Source organism: Melospiza melodia, chromosome W (genome assembly GCF_035770615.1).
Source record: "Melospiza melodia melodia isolate bMelMel2 chromosome W, bMelMel2.pri, whole genome shotgun sequence".
NCBI classification, from domain to species: Eukaryota; Metazoa; Chordata; class Aves; order Passeriformes; family Passerellidae; genus Melospiza; species Melospiza melodia.
The window spans coordinates 46,221,585-46,237,782 of record NC_086225.1 but is presented as its reverse complement, the minus strand read 5'-3'; positions in this window follow the sequence as shown (position 1 = coordinate 46,237,782).

Sequence of the window (16,198 nt, the reverse complement as noted above, 5' to 3'; positions counted from 1 at the left end):
GAATGCCTTGCCAACCTCTGTCTCCGCAAATGATCCAATACCCTTTTGGCAATTGCCGTGGATATTGGTCCGTCTCCAGAAACACATCCCAACTGTTTGAAACATTTGCTGCCCTGAGAAGTTTGTTGGACCAAATGTTCCAATTGAAGGAAGGACTGTTTCCATTGTCAATTCCACCTCGTTTACCATTGGATTCTTTTCTGACCAAAGGAAACTCTTTCACTGGCACACCAACCAAACAGGTTGAGAAAGGCTTTTCTGGTTCCGAATTAGACAGGCATATAGTATCCGATCCGGCAGCCTTGGCTAAGGTCACCCAAACATTCGTTTTCGGTTGATCCACAGGCAAATCTGCACGACAAAAAACAATTAACATCAAGCAAAACAAGTATACCATTTGATTCTGCCCCATCTCTTTCAAGAACTAAGTTTTGGCAGAATTCTTTCTAAACAAAAACAATAACCTAAATTTTCAGCCAAAAACTAGCTTTGTTAAACAAACATTCAGCATTCAATTCGTATACTCATAAATAACATTGGCACAAAATCAGAGTTCATGGGTTCCACCGATGCACAAAGAACGTCAGGCACAAGAGGCGTCAGGCGAGACCCGGGATCCTTCCATTCGGTCCACGTCTGCGTACTCGCTTCCTCAGTTCTAGGCTCGACAACAGGTTCTGAAGTGCGATACGGTTTGACGTTTTTGGCAGGAACCCACTTAATTCTTCCAGCACCTGTGGAAATAGAAGCATACCCTTTGCCCCACGTTATTAATTGAAACGGGCCTTCCATCTGTCCAGAGTCAGGGTTTCTAATTAGAAGAGGAGGATGTTCTTTCAGTTTTGCCTGTGTGCTATTTGAAAAGTGTCTAAAGATTGGTGGATCTGGTTCTGTACTTGAACTATTTAGAAAATTAAAACCATACAAAGCCTTACTCAGTCTCATCTGTGGGGTGATTTCCGTTCCCCCTCTCTGTTGATCTAATATGCGTTTTAAGGTTTGATGTGTTCTTTCAATGATTGCTTGGCTTGTGGGAGAGTGGGGAATACCAAAAATGTGTCGAACACCCCATTCATTTAAAAATGTGGCCAATTTTTGAGATATGTATGCGGGACCATTGTCAGTTTTTACTTCTTGGGGTATACCCAATGAAGCAAAAGCTTGCAGGAAATGATGACAGGCATGGCTGCCAGTTTCACCTGTGTGAAGGGAAGCAAAAACTGCACCAGAGAACGTGTCTATGGAAACATGAATATTTTTAAATTTACCAAAAGAAGGCTATTTAGTAACACCTGTTTGCCACAACTGTAGGCTTTGTAAGCCTCGGGGGTTGATTGCTCCTGTAGAAACAGGAGGTTGTACCAATTGACAGTCAGGGCAAGTATGAATGATAGCTTTAGCTTGACTTTTAGTGATTTGGAACATTCGCATGAGTGCTTGTGCATTTTGGTGGAAAAAGGCATGACTCAATTTTGCTTGTTCAAAAATATTTGGCAATGTGTTAGAAATGACCATTGTCAGCTTGTCCGCTCTTGCATTTCCTTCCACTAATATTGTGGTGTGCTGTAATGTCCCATTTTGGCCTTCCAGGTCACTTTCCCAGGTGTGCCAATACCTCTCTCCCTTCCCCCTTGCCCCCATGCTGAGTGAGTCCTGTCACTCAGGCTTAACATTCCAGCAAGGCGTCGTGTGGTTGGTCAAGTTCAAAGGATGCCACTCAGGCCCAGGGGTCATTGGCCTGTCTGGGTGTCATCTTCCCCTGAGACCCTGCCCCTCTCACCTGGTTGGTGGCTCACCTGTACCTCCCCTCCCCCTGTCCCTGAGCTTAAAAAGGTCATCAGACCATGCGGTCGGTGTTCTGTTGGAGCAGGTCCTCACGTTCAGACCTCTGTAACCATGGAATAAACCTCTGGACATTAAACCCTCCAGCAGAATCCTCTCCTTTTTCTCTTCACCATCGCCTGAAGCTATCCTCCTGAGGTAACGGGGTGCCTTACAAGCCTGGACTTGTTCAGTGCCCAGCTGCAACCACCAGCAAGCTAAGGTATCTCTGGGGTGACACGCCGCAGTTGCTGCCTTTGGCCCAGCAGCGAGGGTCAGACCGGCCCAGGCACAATCTAACTGGTAATATTGGGAGCTTTTTTTTCCAATACACTAAAAATCCAGGAAGTGAAGAATGCGCCCTAATGTGAGAAACAAAATATGGATTAGTTCTATATTGCAAAGTTATAAAAAGACATGAAAGCCAACGATGTAAAGTTTCATTACTAACATCCTTTAAAATGGAACCTTCTATTCTCCTGACTACATTAGCAACATAAGCAGAATCTGTGACCAAATTAAAAGGCTGAGGAAACAGCTGAAAAGCTCAAACTACTGCAGCAAGCTCAACAATTTGAGGGGATCCCTCTACTGTTTGAATATCAGATTCCCAAACATCAGTCTTTTGATTAAACCAAGTCACAACGGACTTGTGGCTTTTACCAGAGCCATCAGTGAAGAGAGTCACAGCATGTAAAGGTTCTTCACTTAATTTAGGTTTTTCTCTGAAACTCAATTTTGCTTGCAGTAGTTTGTGAGCTGGATAGTGTATGGAACAAACACCTGGAAAACCTAAGAATGCATATTGTAAATCATCAGAATTTTGCATTGCCCAATTGAAATAATCATTTTTCAATGGCAAATAGATAACTGAACATTCTTGACCTGCCAAAGTTAACAATCTGGTTCTAGCCTTAATTATAATGTATGCAATCATTTCTAAAACTGAGCAAATGGTCTTTGAAAACCTGTAGGGAGGAAAAACCCATTCCATTATTAACAAAGGATCTTGTTCTGTGGCATCCCACTGGAAAATGAGACCACAAAGCTGCATCTTCTCTCCTAAGATTGCAAGAAAGAAAGGATTTTCAGGAACGCAGCGATGAGCTTGTCTTTTTTGAAGAGCTTCTGTGACTTTGTCGAGAGCAGCACGAGCTTCAGGGGTTAAAGTTCTTGGCGAAGTGATGTCGCAACTTCCTCTCAGCAAATGGAAGAGCAGACTCAGTTCATCATTGGTGATTCCCAGCATCGGTCTGACCCAGTTGATTTCTCCTAGAAGTTGTTGTAACTCTTGTAGGTTGTTGACTCTGGTTCGGATCTGAATTTTCTGTGGTATTATTGTCGTCTTCCATCGTCTTCCATCATCTTCCATCCCAGGTACTTCTAAGGTGAAACTTGTTGAATTTTCGTTGCAGAGATTTCAAGTCCAGCTTTTTGAATTTCAGCAACAACACAGTCGCGAGTTTCTTCCATCTCTTCCTTTCAAAGGACTCCACCCTTAAAGCCAATTTTTCTTTCTCTGTATCTATAGATTGACAAACACCAGAACAACCATGTTTTTGCTTAAGTGAAAAAGAGTTCCCCGGAACCACAATTTCCCGAGTGGAAGCAGCCACCTCAGCCTCCACCCCAGGCCCAACAGAATCCAATTCAGGTTTCAGTGTCCCTGCACAAACAATTTTAGGAAGTACAGTCACTTTTTCATTTCCATCTTTTACACACTTTGTTCCATCCCCCTTACAAGAGTCACATATTTTTACATTAACAGAACAACGCAAAGAAAAGTCCAAAAGAGTCTCATTTTTTCCCAGAGAGAGAGAAGAAAGATTTTGTTCAACAGAGTTCAAAGCAATACTTTCAGCATTTGCAACAACACTTGTAACATTCTCCGATACTCACACAGTCTCCGGTTTACTGGAATTTAATGAGACAGAACCAGAAGCTTTGTTTTCTGAGTCCAAGTTGATCTTATTATTATCAGTTTGTTTAAAACAGTGCTCCAACAGCGCTCTACAAACCGGCATAAGTTCTCTTAAGCTTTCATCTTTTTTGAGAGAGACTAGATTATAGATTCTCCAGTTTATCTGATCCCAAAAATGAAAAGTAAAAGCAGACTGCAGATTTAAATCTTGCGTATTCGCTTTAACCCAGATAAGTAAGTTTTTAAGCTCAGTTTTTGAAATTTCAGAGTGACCTTTTTCTTGTAACATTGTCTCTAATTGATGAAAAACATCCCATTCAACTTTTGATAAATTCGTTCCCATTTTTGTGTTCTTTTAATAATTTTCTTTTTCGCTATTTTGCCTCCCAACGTCACCCAAGCGCTCTCCCGAGATAAGTTACTTACAATTTTCTTGGCTTCGGCGGGAGAGATGATACAGTGTGCTCCTTGTTAACACTTGGGTCTCCGCAGCTGGTACTTCCACGATTTTTCTTTGTTTTCTTCTATTCTACGTCCTCACACGAGGCACCAATATGCGGGGGACGGGACAGGTATAAGTCCAATGGTGTCAGGAGCCCACGCCTTAAAAAAGGAACCCACTAGGTCGCGGCAAAATATCCAAATATGGATAACATGGTAACCAGACCAGTGAAGAGATTTTTGCTTTTATTTCCAGCACATCAGTCTCAAAATACAAAATGGAGACATGACAGCTCACTGATCCACACCAAAAAATGTCTCCTTCAACAGGGCTCATACAGCAATACATAAAATCATCTCAGACTAGAATTCAGCCAATCAGACACAGAAAACACATCTTGACAAGCATTCTATCCAATCTTATAAAACATAGGTAATTGTAGCTAAAACAAAGACTAGTTGATAAGAGACAAAGAACAGAGTTCTATTCATGCTAACCTTCTAAAGATATACATTAAATAACCTTGTTGCCATCCTAAAGCCAATTCTACAGAAGCCTATTGTTATTTGTCACGTCTACTGCTTGGGAAACTTTTCTGCTTGCATGGAAAACTTTTTCTGCTTGCATGGGAAACTTTTCTGCAATGCTAACAAAACTCCAGTCTAAGGCCTACATACTTCTTTGTAACCATTTCTTAAAAATCCTCTAACCTTATGGATTCCAACATTTCCCCCTCTCTGTTTGACCCAGAAGCTTTCATTTTCTTGTCGCTTGCTATTTGCGTTTCATAGCTCTATTGCAAAATTTCTGCTTATTATCTGCTGAAGACCTATTTTCACTAAACTGAAGCATTGCTATATTACGGCACAGCAACTTAATGCTGTGAAGACCCAATCCCTGAAAGAGAGATATGAATCACGTTTGGCAACAGTCACAAGGCATCGTTCAAAAAACTCTGGTCGATTCCAAGGCCTTAATTCAAAACCTTCGTTCATGTCAATACCCTCATCTACTGCTTTCGTGAGATTTCGTACACTCTCTGTGCTTCTACTTCCTAATTCTCCTGCTTGAATGACAAAAACTTCTCGGACTGTTTTGTTCATCATTCGCCGAACACAACAGAGTATACAAAGTGCCACTATCAATATCAGTATTAGAACACCTAATATGTAAAGACCTATCTTGCAAAGTTGCCTTAGCCAAGGTGCAAAACTCCAATTTTGAAACAAATCATCCAACCAGGAACCTCCATCTTCTTTAATTTGGGCTGTCAGATCCTTTAATTTTTGAATGCTTTTGTGAATGGATTCGGAATGATCAGACAAATTCATACAACACAATCCTTCCAATTCCTCACAACCATGTCCTTGTGCCAGTAAGAGAAAATCAATGGCTGCTCTGTTTTGAAGAGTAGCATGCCTAATACTATCAACATCAGTCCACATATCACTGATTGTGGAGGATGTGGCATTAGCTTGTTTGCTCAGCCAACATCCAACTCGATCTAATTGTCTCAATGCCACAGCTGAAGCCAATTGGGGTAGAAATATACCTGCTGAAAGCCTTCTGGCGGCATTCCAAGGCATAAAATCACTCTGACAGTTCTCATCATAATGAGGAACAGCTCTTGTTTTCCTTTGTTTCTTTTTCATCACTGCTTTGGCAGTGGGGGCAATTATGGTAAGCATACCAATGCTACAAGGGCCACCTTCAAGGTGGGCTGGAATGCCTTGCCAACCTCTGTCTCCGCAAATGATCCAATACCCTTTTGGCAATTGCCGTGGATATTGGTCCGTCTCCAGAAACACATCCCAACTGTTTGAAACATTTGCTGCCCTGAGAAGTTTGTTGGACCAAATGTTCCAATTGAAGGAAGGACTGTTTCCATTGTCAATTCCACCTCGTTTACCATTGGATTCTTTTCTGACCAAAGGAAACTCTTTCACTGGCACACCAACCAAACAGGTTGAGAAAGGCTTTTCTGGTTCCGAATTAGACAGACATATAGTATCCGATCCGGCAGCCTTGGCTAAGGTCACCCAAACATTCGTTTTCGGTTGATCCACAGGCAAATCTGCACGACAAAAAACAATTAACATCAAGCAAAACAAGTATACCATTTGATTCTGCCCCATCTCTTTCAAGAACTAAGTTTTGGCAGAATTCTTTCTAAACAAAAACAATAACCTAAATTTTCAGCCAAAAACTAGCTTTGTTAAACAAACATTCAGCATTCAATTCGTATACTCATAAATAACATTGGCACAAAATCAGAGTTCATGGGTTCCACCGATGCACAAAGAACGTCAGGCACAAGAGGCGTCAGGCGAGACCCGGGATCCTTCCATTCGGTCCACGTCTGCGTACTCGCTTCCTCAGTTCTAGGCTCGACAACAGGTTCTGAAGTGCGATACGGTTTGACGTTTTTGGCAGGAACCCACTTAATTCTTCCAGCACCTGTGGAAATAGAAGCATACCCTTTGCCCCACGTTATTAATTGAAACGGGCCTTCCATCTGTCCAGAGTCAGGGTTTCTAATTAGAAGAGGAGGATGTTCTTTCAGTTTTGCCTGTGTGCTATTTGAAAAGTGTCTAAAGATTGGTGGATCTGGTTCTGTACTTGAACTATTTAGAAAATTAAAACCATACAAAGCCTTACTCAGTCTCATCTGTGGGGTGATTTCCGTTCCCCCTCTCTGTTGATCTAATATGCGTTTTAAGGTTTGATGTGTTCTTTCAATGATTGCTTGGCTTGTGGGAGAGTGGGGAATACCAAAAATGTGTCGAACACCCCATTCATTTAAAAATGTGGCCAATTTTTGAGATATGTATGCGGGACCATTGTCAGTTTTTACTTCTTGGGGTATACCCAATGAAGCAAAAGCTTGCAGGAAATGATGACAGGCATGGCTGCCAGTTTCACCTGTGTGAAGGGAAGCAAAAACTGCACCAGAGAACGTGTCTATGGAAACATGAATATTTTTAAATTTACCAAAAGAAGGCTATTTAGTAACACCTGTTTGCCACAACTGTAGGCTTTGTAAGCCTCGGGGGTTGATTGCTCCTGTAGAAACAGGAGGTTGTACCAATTGACAGTCAGGGCAAGTATGAATGATAGCTTTAGCTTGACTTTTAGTGATTTGGAACATTCGCATGAGTGCTTGTGCATTTTGGTGGAAAAAGGCATGACTCAATTTTGCTTGTTCAAAAATATTTGGCAATGTGTTAGAAATGACCATTGTCAGCTTGTCCGCTCTTGCATTTCCTTCCACTAATATTGTGGTGTGCTGTAATGTCCCATTTTGGCCTTCCAGGTCACTTTCCCAGGTGTGCCAATACCTCTCTCCCTTCCCCCTTGCCCCCATGCTGAGTGAGTCCTGTCACTCAGGCTTAACATTCCAGCAAGGCGTCGTGTGGTTGGTCAAGTTCAAAGGATGCCACTCAGGCCCAGGGGTCATTGGCCTGTCTGGGTGTCATCTTCCCCTGAGACCCTGCCCCTCTCACCTGGTTGGTGGCTCACCTGTACCTCCCCTCCCCCTGTCCCTGAGCTTAAAAAGGTCATCAGACCATGCGGTCGGTGTTCTGTTGGAGCAGGTCCTCACGTTCAGACCTCTGTAACCATGGAATAAACCTCTGGACATTAAACCCTCCAGCAGAATCCTCTCCTTTTTCTCTTCACCATCGCCTGAAGCTATCCTCCTGAGGTAACGGGGTGCCTTACAAGCCTGGACTTGTTCAGTGCCCAGCTGCAACCACCAGCAAGCTAAGGTATCTCTGGGGTGACACGCCGCAGTTGCTGCCTTTGGCCCAGCAGCGAGGGTCAGACCGGCCCAGGCACAATCTAACTGGTAATATTGGGAGCTTTTTTTTCCAATACACTAAAAATCCAGGAAGTGAAGAATGCGCCCTAATGTGAGAAACAAAATATGGATTAGTTCTATATTGCAAAGTTATAAAAAGACATGAAAGCCAACGATGTAAAGTTTCATTACTAACATCCTTTAAAATGGAACCTTCTATTCTCCTGACTACATTAGCAACATAAGCAGAATCTGTGACCAAATTAAAAGGCTGAGGAAACAGCTGAAAAGCTCAAACTACTGCAGCAAGCTCAACAATTTGAGGGGATCCCTCTACTGTTTGAATATCAGATTCCCAAACATCAGTCTTTTGATTAAACCAAGTCACAACGGACTTGTGGCTTTTACCAGAGCCATCAGTGAAGAGAGTCACAGCATGTAAAGGTTCTTCACTTAATTTAGGTTTTTCTCTGAAACTCAATTTTGCTTGCAGTAGTTTGTGAGCTGGATAGTGTATGGAACAAACACCTGGAAAACCTAAGAATGCATATTGTAAATCATCAGAATTTTGCATTGCCCAATTGAAATAATCATTTTTCAATGGCAAATAGATAACTGAACATTCTTGACCTGCCAAAGTTAACAATCTGGTTCTAGCCTTAATTATAATGTATGCAATCATTTCTAAAACTGAGCAAATGGTCTTTGAAAACCTGTAGGGAGGAAAAACCCATTCCATTATTAACAAAGGATCTTGTTCTGTGGCATCCCACTGGAAAATGAGACCACAAAGCTGCATCTTCTCTCCTAAGATTGCAAGAAAGAAAGGATTTTCAGGAACGCAGCGATGAGCTTGTCTTTTTTGAAGAGCTTCTGTGACTTTGTCGAGAGCAGCACGAGCTTCAGGGGTTAAAGTTCTTGGCGAAGTGATGTCGCAACTTCCTCTCAGCAAATGGAAGAGCAGACTCAGTTCATCATTGGTGATTCCCAGCATCGGTCTGACCCAGTTGATTTCTCCTAGAAGTTGTTGTAACTCTTGTAGGTTGTTGACTCTGGTTCGGATCTGAATTTTCTGTGGTATTATTGTCGTCTTCCATCGTCTTCCATCATCTTCCATCCCAGGTACTTCTAAGGTGAAACTTGTTGAATTTTCGTTGCAGAGATTTCAAGTCCAGCTTTTTGAATTTCAGCAACAACACAGTCGCGAGTTTCTTCCATCTCTTCCTTTCAAAGGACTCCACCCTTAAAGCCAATTTTTCTTTCTCTGTATCTATAGATTGACAAACACCAGAACAACCCTGTTTTTGCTTAACTGAAAAAGAGTTCCCCGGAACACAATTTCCCGAGTGGAAGCAGCCACCTCAGCCTCCACCCCAGGCCCAACAGAATCCAATTCAGGTTTCAGTGTCCCTGCACAAACAATTTTAGGAAGTACAGTCACTTTTTCATTTCCATCTTTTACACACTTTGTTCCATCCCCCTTACAAGAGTCACATATTTTTACATTAACAGAACAACGCAAAGAAAAGTCCAAAAGAGTCTCATTTTTTCCCAGAGAGAGAAGAAAGATTTTGTTCAACAGAGTTCAAAGCAATACTTTCAGCATTTGCAACAACACTTGTAACATTCTCCGATACTCACACAGTCTCCGGTTTACTGGAATTTAATGAGACAGAACCAGAAGCTTTGTTTTCTGAGTCCAAGTTGATCTTATTATTATCCGTTTGTTTAAAACAGTGCTCCAACAGCGCTCTACAAACCGGCATAAGTTCTCTTAAGCTTTCATCTTTTTTGAGAGAGACTAGATTATAGATTCTCCAGTTTATCTGATCCCAAAAATGAAAAGTAAAAGCAGACTGCAGATTTAAATCTTGCGTATTCGCTTTAACCCAGATAAGTAAGTTTTTAAGCTCAGTTTTTGAAATTTCAGAGTGACCTTTTTCTTGTAACATTGTCTCTAATTGATGAAAAACATCCCATTCAACTTTTGATAAATATGTTCCCATTTTTGTGTTCGTTTAATAATTTTCTTTTTCTCTATTTTGCCTCCCAACGTCACCCAAGCGCTCTCCTGAGATAAGTAACTTACAATTTTCTTGGCTTCGGCGGGAGAGATGATACAGTGTGCTCCTTGTTAACACTTGGGTCTCCGCAGCTGGTACTTCCACGATTTTTCTTTGTTTTTCTTCTATTCTACGTCCTCACACGAGGCACCAATATGCGGGGGACGGGACAGGTATAAGTCCAATAGTGTCAGGAACCCACGCCTTAAAAAAGGAACCCACTAGGCCGCGGCAAAATATCCAAATATGGATAACATGGTAACCAGACCAGTGAAGAGATTTTTGCTTTTATTTCCAGCACATCAGTCTCAAAATACAAAATGGAGACATGACAGCTCACTGATCCACACCAAAAAATGTCTCCTTCAACAGGGCTCATACAGCAATACATAAAATCATCTCAGACTAGAATTCAGCCAATCAGACACAGAAAACACATCTTGACAAGCATTCTATCCAATCTTATAAAACATAGGTAATCGTAGCTAAAACAAAGACTAGTTGATAAGAGACAAAGAACAGAGTTCTATTCATGCTAACCTTCTAAAGATATACATTAAATAACCTTGTTGCCATCCTAAAGCCAATTCTACAGAAGCCTATTGTTATTTGTCACGTCTACTGCTTGGGAAACTTTTCTGCTTGCATGGAAAACTTTTTCTGCTTGCATGGGAAACTTTTCTGCAATGCTAACAAAACTCCAGTCTAAGGCCTACATACTTCTTTGTAACCATTTCTTAAAAATCCTCTAACCTTATGGATTCCAACATTTCCCCCTCTCTGTTTGACCCAGAAGCTTTCATTTTCTTGTCGCTTGCTATTTGCGTTTCATAGCTCTATTGCAAAATTTCTGCTTATTATCTGCTGAAGACCTATTTTCACTAAACTGAAGCATTGCTATATTACGGCACAGCAACTTAATGCTGTGAAGACCCAATCCCTGAAAGAGAGATATGAATCACGTTTGGCAACAGTCACAAGGCATCGTTCAAAAAACTCTGGTCGATTCCAAGGCCTTAATTCAAAACCTTCGTTCATGTCAATACCCTCATCTACTGCTTTCGTGAGATTTCGTACACTCTCTGTGCTTCTACTTCCTAATTCTCCTGCTTGAATGACAAAAACTTCACGGACTGTTTTGTTCATCATTCGCCGAACACAACAGAGTATACAAGGTGCCACCATCAATATCAGTATTAGAACACCTAATATGTAAAGACCTATCTTGCAAAGTTGCCTTAGCCAAGGTGCAAAACTCCAATTTTGAAACAAATCATCCAACCAGGAACCTCCATCTTCTTTAATTTGGGCTGGCAGATCCTTTAATTTTTGAATGCTTTTGTGAATGGATTCGGAATGATCAGACAAATTCATACAACACAATCCTTCAAATTCCTCACAACCATGTCCTTGTGCCAGTAAGAGAAAATCAATGGCTGCTCTGTTTTGAAGAGTAGCATGTCTAATACTATCAACATCGGTCAACATATCACTGATTGCGGAGGATGTGGCATTAGCTTGTTTGCTCAGCCAACATCCAACTCGATCTAATTGTCTCAATGCCACAGCTGAAGCCAATTGGGGTAGAAATATACCTGCTGAAAGCCTTCTGGCGGCATTCCAAGGCATAAAATCACTCTGACAGTTCTCATCATAATGAGGAACAGCTCTTGTTTTCCTTTGTTTCTTTTTCATCACTGCTTTGGCAGTGGGGGCAATTATGGTAAGCATACCAATGCTACAAGGGCCACCTTCAAGGTGGGCTGGAATGCCTTGCCAACCTCTGTCTCCGCAAATGATCCAATACCCTTTTGGCAATTGCCGTGGATATTGGTCCGTCTCCAGAAACACATCCCAACTGTTTGAAACATTTGCTGCCCTGAGAAGTTTGTTGGACCAAATGTTCCAATTGAAGGAAGGACTGTTTCCATTGTCAATTCCACCACGTTTACCATTGGATTCTTTTCTGACCAAAGGAAACTCTTTCACTGGCACACCAACCAAACAGGTTGAGAAAGGCTTTTCTGGTTCCGAATTAGACAGGCATATAGTATCCGATCCGGCAGCCTTGGCTAAGGTCACCCAAACACTCGTTTTCGGTTGATCCACAGGCAAATCTGCACGACAAAAAACAATTAAAATCAAGCAAAACAAGTATACCATTTGATTCTGCCCCATCTCTTTCAAGAACTAAGTTTTGGCAGAATTCTTTCTAAACAAAAACAATAACCTAAATTTTCAGCCAAAAACTAGCTTTGTTAAACAAACATTCAGCATTCAATTCGTATACTCATAAATAACATTGGCACAAAATCAGAGTTCATGGGTTCCACCGATGCACAAAGAACGTCAGGCACAAGAGGCGTCAGGCGAGACCCGGGATCCTTCCATTCGGTCCACGTCTGCGTACTCGCTTCCTCAGTTCTAGGCTCGACAACAGGTTCTGAAGTGCGATACGGTTTGACGTTTTTGGCAGGAACCCACTTAATTCTTCCAGCACCTGTGGAAATAGAAGCATACCCTTTGCCCCACGTTATTAATTGAAACGGGCCTTCCATCTGTCCAGAGTCAGGGTTTCTAATTAGAAGAGGAGGATGTTCTTTCAGTTTTGCCTGTGTGCTATTTGAAAAGTGTCTAAAGATTGGTGGATCTGGTTCTGTACTTGAACTATTTAGAAAATTAAAACCATACAAAGCCTTACTCAGTCTCATCTGTGGGGTGATTTCCGTTCCCCCTCTCTGTTGATCTAATATGCGTTTTAAGGTTTGATGTGTTCTTTCAATGATTGCTTGGCTTGTGGGAGAGTGGGGAATACCAAAAATGTGTCGAACACCCCATTCATTTAAAAATGTGGCCAATTTTTGAGATATGTATGCGGGACCATTGTCAGTTTTTACTTCTTGGGGTATACCAAATGAAGCAAAAGCTTGCAGGAAATGATGACAGGCATGGCTGCCAGTTTCACCTGTGTGAAGGGAAGCAAAAACTGCACCAGAGAACGTGTCTATGGAAACATGAATATTTTTAAATTTACCAAAAGAAGGCTATTTAGTAACACCTGTTTGCCACAACTGTAGGCTTTGTAAGCCTCGGGGGTTGATTGCTCCTGTAGAAACAGGAGGTTGTACCAATTGACAGTCAGGGCAAGTATGAATGATAGCTTTAGCTTGACTTTTAGTGATTTGGAACATTCGCATGAGTGCTTGTGCATTTTGGTGGAAAAAGGCATGACTCAATTTTGCTTGTTCAAAAATATTTGGCAATGTGTTAGAAATGACCATTGTCAGCTTGTCCGCTCTTGCATTTCCTTCCACTAAAAATCCAGGAAGTGAAGAATGCGCCCTAATGTGAGAAACAAAATATGGATTAGTTCTATATTGCAAAGTTATAAAAAGACATGAAAGCCAACGATGTAAAGTTTCATTACTAACATCCTTTAAAATGGAACCTTCTATTCTCCTGACTACATTAGCAACATAAGCAGAATCTGTGACCAAATTAAAAGGCTGAGGAAACAGCTGAAAAGCTCAAACTACTGCAGCAAGCTCAACAATTTGAGGGGATCCCTCTACTGTTTGAATATCAGATTCCCAAACATCAGTCTTTTGATTAAACCAAGTCACAACGGACTTGTGGCTTTTACCAGAGCCATCAGTGAAGAGAGTCACAGCATGTAAAGGTTCTTCACTTAATTTAGGTTTTTCTCTGAAACTCAGTTTTGCTTGCAGTAGTTTGTGAGCTGGATAGTGTATGGAACAAACACCTGGAAAACCTAAGAATGTATATTGTAAATCATCAGAATTTTGCATTGCCCAATTGAAATAATCATTTTTCAATGGCAAATAGATAACTGAACATTCTTGACCTGCCAAAGTTAACAATCTGGTTCTAGCCTTAATTATAATGTATGCAATCATTTCTAAAACTGAGCAAATGGTCTTTGAAAACCTGTAGGGAGGAAAAACCCATTCCATTATTAACAAAGGATCTTGTTCTGTGGCATCCCACTGGAAAATGAGACCACAAAGCTGCATCTTCTCTCCTAAGATTGCAAGAAAGAAAGGATTTTCAGGAATGCAGCGATGAGCTTGTCTTTTTTGAAGAGCTTCTGTGACTTTGTCGAGAGCAGCACGAGCTTCAGGGGTTAAAGTTCTTGGCGAAGTGATGTCGCAACTTCCTCTCAGCAAATGGAAGAGCGGACTCAGTTCATCATTGGTGATTCCCAGCATCGGTCTGACCCAGTTGATTTCTCCTAGAAGTTGTTGTAACTCTTGTAGGTTGTTGACTCTGGTTCGGATCTGAATTTTCTGTGGTATTATTGTCGTCTTCCATCGTCTTCCATCATCTTCCATCCCAGGTACTTCTAAGGTGAAACTTGTTGAATTTTCGTTGCAGAGATTTCAAGTCCAGCTTTTTGAATTTCAGCAACAACACAGTCGCCAGTTTCTTCCATCTCTTCCTTTCAAAGGACTCCACCCTTAAAGCCAATTTTTCTTTCTCTGTATCTATAGATTGACAAACACCAGAACAACCATGTTTTTGCTTAACTGAAAAAGAGTTCCCCGGAACCACAATTTCCCGAGTGGATGCAGCCACCTCAGCCTCCACCCCAGGCCCAACAGAATCCAATTCAGGTTTCAGTGTCCCTGCACAAACAATTTTAGGAAGTACAGTCACTTTTTCATTTCCATCTTTTACACACTTTGTTCCATCCCCCTTACAAGAGTCACATATTTTTACATTAACAGAACAACGCAAAGAAAAGTCCAAAAGAGTCTCATTTTTTCCCAGAGAGAGAGAAGAAAGATTTTGTTCAACAGAGTTCAAAGCAATACTTTCAGCATTTGCAACAACACTTGTAACATTCTCCGATACTCACACAGTCTCCGGTTTACTGGAATTTAATGAGACAGAACCAGAAGCTTTGTTTTCTGAGTCCAAGTTGATCTTATTATTATCCGTTTGTTTAAAACAGTGCTCCAACAGCGCTCTACAAACCGGCATAAGTTCTCTTAAGCTTTCATCTTTTTTGAGAGAGACTAGTTTATAGATTCTCCAGTTTATCTGATCCCAAAAATGAAAAGTAAAAGCAGACTGCAGATTTAAATCTTGCGTGTTCGCTTTAACCCAGATAAGTAAGTTTTTAAGCTCAGTTTTTGAAATTTCAGAGTGACCTTTTTCTTGTAACATTGTCTCTAATTGATGAAAAACATCCCATTCAACTTTTGATAAATTCGTTCCCATTTTTGTGTTCTTTTAATAATTTTCTTTTTCGCTATTTTGCCTCCCAACGTCACCCAAGCGCTCTCCCGAGATAAGTTACTTACAATTTTCTTGGCTTTGGCGGGAGAGATGATACAGTGTGCTCCTTGTTAACACTTGGGTCTCCGCAGCTGGTACTTCCACGATTTTTCTTTGTTTTTCTTCTATTCTACGTCCTCACACGAGGCACCAATATGCGGGGGACGCGACAGGTATAAGTCCAATAGTGTCAGGAACCCACGCCTTAAAAAAGGAACCCACTAGGCCGCGGCAAAATATCCAAATATGGATAACATGGTAACCAGACCAGTGAAGAGATTTTTGCTTTTATTTCCAGCACATCAGTCTCAAAATACAAAATGGAGACATGACAGCTCACTGATCCACACCAAAAAATGTCTCCTTCAACAGGGCTCATACAGCAATACATAAAATCATCTCAGACTAGAATTCAGCCAATCAGACACAGAAAACACATCTTGACAAGCATTCTATCCAATCTTATAAAACATAGGTAATCGTAGCTAAAACAAAGACTAGTTGATAAGAGACAAAGAACAGAGTTCTATTCATGCTAACCTTCTAAAGATATACATTAAATAACCTTGTTGCCATCCTAAAGCCAATTCTACAGAAGCCTATTGTTATTTGTCACGTCTACTGCTTGGGAAACTTTTCTGCTTGCATGGAAAACTTTTTCTGCTTGCATGGGAAACTTTTCTGCAATGCTAACAAAACTCCAGTCTAAGGACTACATACTTCTTTGTAACCATTTCTTAAAAATCCTCTAACCTTATGGATTCCAACATTTCCCCCTCTCTGTTTGACCCAGAAGCTTTCATTTTCTTGTCGCTTGCTATTTGCGTTTCATAGCTCTATTGCAAAATTTC